The following is a 6341-nucleotide window of genomic DNA, read 5'->3' as shown; positions in this document are numbered from 1 at the left end:
AAGCCGTTTGGTTTTGCATTGCCACTATCATGGAAATTACTATCCTCTAAAAGTGTCATATATCAGTCAACTTTGTGGGACATGTAAATATATAATTCAGTCACAAGGTCAAGTCAATAATAATTTATATTTTTCCTAATGCATAAATCCACAGCTACAACTTATGTCCTGACAATCACTAACTTAATATTTTTCAACGACAAACATTTCATGGTCAAGCCAAACCCCTCTTATATCACTAGCACCAATTTAAAATATACAGAGTCGTTCTTATTTCTACCTAACACTATTTTTATTACGAGCTTTACTTAACTCTTAATCACCTCAAGAGTGGTCCCCACACCTTTAGCAAATAAGCAAGGCCAAACAAAATGAATCGATTATAGGTCATTGATAGTCTCATCACCAATATCATATTTTAGACAAGTCATCGATCAAATTCTGTAGGCATCAACAACCTCAACTAGTTTTTGTCACTTTTATTTAAAACTCATTATTTTGCCAAACATTAAGAATTTGTTCACATAAGGAACTCAAAGATAATGTCACTTAGATAGTCCTCACAAAGATATCAAATAATCGAACTACACAAGGATCCATCCACAACATCATTAATAAGAACCTCTCGTTACGGAAGACACATATCACCTCAGGCTTTTATTCATGTCACTTATTCACCATCTTTACTTGACATCATATTCTCATATCATTCTCTCAATTCTCATAACATCAATCTCATCAGTATAATAGTACCAAAATTAAATAAGCACCATAGAATTTCTAGTTTCATTAAAACAGGAAATCAAATAATCGCATCACATTTATCAACAAAAACAACTTCGTCAATTTTCATCACTTAACAAAAACAATTCACAATGATGACAAGAATCTAGAAGCAGAAGTTTAGCCAAATATCAAACTCAAGCACTCAATAAGTTCACAACTTTCGCAAGTTTTTACCTATTAACAATAACTTTTAAACCTTATTAACAGATACCAGTTGAGAGTTTCTAGATTTTTATTTGAAATTATTAACATACCAATTGGAACTGTCTAGATACCAATTGGATTCAATCTAGTAGTCCAAGATTAGGATGACACGATGGAGAGAAAGAAAGGAAACTGACTTCTACATGCCTCATATCCTGGCAAAGATTGCTACACACCAATCTATGAAACTCTACTTGACATTGCTCTTATTAACAGATACTAATTGAATTCATGTAATAGCATGTAAGAAAGAAGAATTTGAATTTTCCTAGTGTCCTATATCCTCTCGAAGAAAAGTACAGACGTCACTGTACCGTTCCGCAAGACTCTACTAGAAATGTTCTTGTACGATGAGATCGACGAACCTAGGGCTTCGATACCAAGTTTTTCATGACCCAAATGGCCATGAGTGGCACCCACACTAATCTTTCTGTAGAAGAACCATCTAAATCGAATAATTACCCAATCACTTAGTCACTATTAAGATGATATTATTATAAAATCAGTATAATAACTATAATCCAAACTAATCATTATTAATACAGAAGTTAAACAAACTACTTACAAAAATCTCCAAGACCCGAAAGTCATCATACAAGAACAACTAACAAAGATTATGTCTAAAGTGATATCCAGAAATAAAGTAAATCAAGAATGTTTTATTGCCCGAAAGATGGACCAAAAAAAATAAGATGACCCATGGCAGCCTGGAGACGAAGTGCTCACCCTTGGATCAAGATCTGCTATCAAACTCTAGAGGTGAGGTCATGACTGAGCCTAGAATACTTTCTATACTCAACAAACAAAGAGTACAGGGTAGTTTCAGTATAAACCACTCTGTACTGGTAGGTATCATAGGCCAACTCAACTTAATAACATGTACACAACATAAATCAAATAACGAATAGATAGGCTTCATCACATAACAAATACTCAATGAATAAACAATACAATAATAACAGGTCAAACAGTGCTCACAAACAAGTCACATAACCATCAAGAGTATCAACCATACTATAACCAACCACAGAATCAACACTATTATGTACACACATGCTATGGAACATATTTTTGCCCAAATAGTCATGACCTGCATGGAACAATCTATATTCATGTACCATTCTGGCATGGTACCCGATCTAACATAAATATAAATGTACCGGCATGGTACCCGATCCAACATAAATATAAACATACCAGCGTGGTACCCGATCCAACATAAATATAAACATACCTGTGTGGTACCCTATCCAACATAAATATAAATGTATTGGCGTGGTACCCGATCCAGCATAAATATAAGCATACTGGCATGGTACCCGATCCAACATAAATATAAACAAGCATTATCAATATCAATTTACACAACCTCACAGCATACAACACACTGTACCAAGTTTACAAGTACACTTAAAGTCATAAGACAATTCCATCAAGTCAATTTTTGATAAATATTTTTACAGGAATCAATAATCCAAACATCAACAATTTCAAATATGTTCAAATATCTATCCATAAGTATCCAATTTAGGAGCATACACACAATTAAGTCAAGTCTAAACTCTAATTAAACAGTAACCTACCATAACCGATGAATCCAAAAATGGCTAGTCCTCAAGCGTCTTGCCCTTCCTTACAGTTTTAAAACGTACAAAATATATTCCATTTTATAATCCCAAAAGAGTATGAACTAGTACGTCAAATCTCAATTAAAATGGATCATTATTTAATCCCCAAATTAACAATTCATAATGTAAGAATCCTAAACCTAATACCTAACTTTTTTTATAACATTAAAGTTACTATTCACCTGTAACTATAACAATTACATTCTATACATGCAAGGCTATAAGAAACCATTATAAAAATCACCTAGTTGCATGCTTTTATCACTGAAAAACCACCCTATACCACTGTTACCCACGTACCATATCAATTTTATCCTTGTTTCCTTATAACTATCCACTAATTTCTCTAATTCTAGTAGCTTACAAGTCGTATAGTACTTTACCAATAATAGATGCAATTCACTCCACATTATCAATAGGTTCTTATCAATATACTGCCAATAGAGATGCATCATCATACAATATCTAACCTAGAAGTGTCGACCCTTCTAAAGCCGTGAATGGGGAAAGAAATATGCTAATCATCGTATTCCCCTAGCCCTAACTTTCTGATGGTATTAATATTATTATCTATTACCAAACCCTTTCCACTTTAATTAACTCTAGTATTGGCCACCTAAGTAAGTAAATTATCACTTTAGCCCATTAAATCACTAATCAACTTAATTATCTAAAATATACCCAACTAATGACATAACTTACTTTGGGATACCTCAAAAATCAGTACTATCTATCTTCATAAGTCATAAATCATGTATGTCAACTACGGAGAGCATAAAATAGAGAAGATGAGAAAATTTCACAAACGACCGAGAGGGTTATTACATTATACTGGATGTATCAACAAAATAATGACAATAGAGTGGGTATGAGGAAGGATTATGTGGGTGGCATCGCTCGATTTATTGATCATGCCAAGATGGCTTGATGATTGATTACATTTTTGAATGGTTTGTTGGACTTGTGTAAAATGTGATGGTACAAATATTCTAAAAGAAGAGGTTGTGTAGGATCATCTTTTTAGAAAGGGATTTCATGAAGACTATTTAATATTGAATACTAGTCATGGAGAAGTTTGAGGTTTGTAGTTTACTTTTTATATGTTTTTGTGGTTTTAGTTTAATTTTTATATATTTTGTGGTGCGTAGTTTACTTTTAATTTGTAAACTTTGACTATAATATGTTTGAATGTTTTGAATATTTAGGTTTGAAAATTCTGGTGATGAACTAGTTTGGTATGATTTGTATAGAAGGTTTATATTGAACAACACATAAGCTGTAATTTCTTTTTTACAGAATTACCTGAAAAACCGATTACAAATGATTGGTTTCTCGAAATATTATCAAAAAAATTTGTGAGAATTTTTTACTAGAAATTAATGAAACTGACCACAAGTGGTCAGCTTTTTTAATTATTCAATTATTTTTTTTAAAACAAAAACCAACCACACGTGCTAGATTTTATTAAAAAAAATTAAAAATTTAAATAAAATTCGACCATGAATAATTAAAAAATAAAATGAAAATCAACTACATGTAATCAATTTTATTAAAAAATAATTTAATAATTTAAAAAGCAACCACATGTGGTTGATTTCATTTCAAAAAATAAATAATTAAATAAAACCGACCACATGTGGTCGATTTGTTAAAAAATAATTGAATAAAAAAATAAAATCGACCCATGGTTGGTATCATAAATAAAAAATAATAAAAATTAAAATAAAATCGATCAAAAGCTATGATCGAAAATAGATATTGTATTTTTTTATATAAAAAGTTATTGATATTATAAAAGTTTATTAAATCTTTAATTATAAAAATTTATTTTTTATAAGTTATATCGATTAATAAATAGCATTTTTTATTAAAAAATCTACCCACATGTGTTTGATTTATAAAACCTACCACTACTTTACCAATCACAACTTGTGGTCGATTTTGTGTTCGAAAAATGAGAAAAACTAATCACAGATGGTTGATTTTTGTGGTTGATTTTCATTTCTTTTTAGTAGTGAAAATAATTTTTTCTCTTAGTGACAATGACTGGATGGGATGAGTAATTATCACCCCAGACTACTCGTTAGGTCACTCATTCTAACGAGGACCTGAGAGTTGATATTTTGGATCCCTAAGCAATGAGTCCACATAAAAACTCGTCATCAGCGAGGACGGGACATTGTGTCCAATTGTGCCTAGAAGCCAATAATTTTATTCAGTCATAATGAGTACAATTATGAGTCATTGTCAGACGTGACGGCTCATCCTGTGACCTATACTCTAGGGTTATTTTTATACCTTCTCTATTTTCTAGACCTATATTATATTATTTTAAGTGTATTTTATGAGGGAATAAGAGGGGTTAGTCGACCTTTACCCTCATCTCAGAAGGCGATTCTTTTCTCTAATAGAAGAAAGCTAGGGTTCTCTGCAAAATCTCCAAGTCCAAATTCTTAGCAATAATTCTGCAAGTTTCAGGTATGTGAATATTCAATGAGGGTCTCCTTTCACCTTGATGCTCGAAGATGTTTGTAATGTTCAATTTTTATGGAATTCATGAATTAGGGCAAATTCTCAAGTATTCTAATTTGATGATTTCTTTTAATATTTGTTCTTATAAACATCTTATATCCATGAATATCAGTTTATGCTTGATTTTAAAGAGTACTTTTATATATGTTAATGTTTTATGAACACATGATCCTACATACTTACAAAAGTGGCATGAAATACCCATTTTAAGCATAATTTCACACAAGGATTCATTAGTCTATATTTATCATGATTGTCAATGATAGTAAATTGCCTATAACTCGTTCTATGATTTTAGTTATCCTCAGTTATAGTGAATAGAACTAGTTTATATATTTTACTCAACTTTTACTATAATTATGCGCATATACATATGATCATAGGAGTAGTACTTAGAATCAAGAGGACACAAATTCAAATAACCTAAGTCCTAAACTATGTGTCACTATAGGTAAAAAAGGTCCTCGTCAATTGAGACATCTCCTTTAACCCAAATGGACTCTCGAGTAAATTTATGCCAGTCATGTTTCTTGCCCTTGGCAAGGTATAGAACACCCTCCAACTTGAATTATAAGTTGGATTCCATGTTACTCATATGGTCTATTTCATGACCCAAAACTTAGGTCATGATTGCACTTATTGCGGCTAAGCCTTAATAAGTACGCTAATCACCCAAACTAATATGTAAAAGAAAATTACAACACAAATTTCAAGGCGAGAATTGTAGAACAAAGTCGAACCATAAATGTATAATAATAATAGAAATATGAATAATAATGATGCCATAAACCATCACAAAATCCTCCTAAAACTCGGTGTCACAGTCTAAGAGCAAATCTAAACACAGTCTAAAATCTAAAAATATAGTTGAAAATCCAAAAAGAAAACACAAGTCTATCTTTGAATACAAAATAAGAAATAAGTAGGATAGGAGAAGGTTTAAGACCATCTCTAAAGGTGTAAAGTGACCAATACGTTGAAGTTTCTAAATCCCGACACGAACTTAGCTACTGCACAACGCACTAGTACCTGGATCTACATCAAAAGAGCAAAGTAGGGATGAGTATGTTTTATTTGTATTCAATAGGTATCATAGGCCAACTGTAAAAAGTAAAAAATAAGATACATAAATACATACTATAAGCACGTCCCCTGCATTCAGATAATGTCCCAAACAGTAGCTCACACTTT

Source organism: Capsicum annuum, chromosome 3, assembly GCF_002878395.1.
Source record: "Capsicum annuum cultivar UCD-10X-F1 chromosome 3, UCD10Xv1.1, whole genome shotgun sequence".
NCBI lineage: Eukaryota > Viridiplantae > Streptophyta > Magnoliopsida > Solanales > Solanaceae > Capsicum > Capsicum annuum.
The sequence above is the reverse complement of the archived record's forward strand: the minus strand, read 5'-3'. Positions refer to the sequence as shown.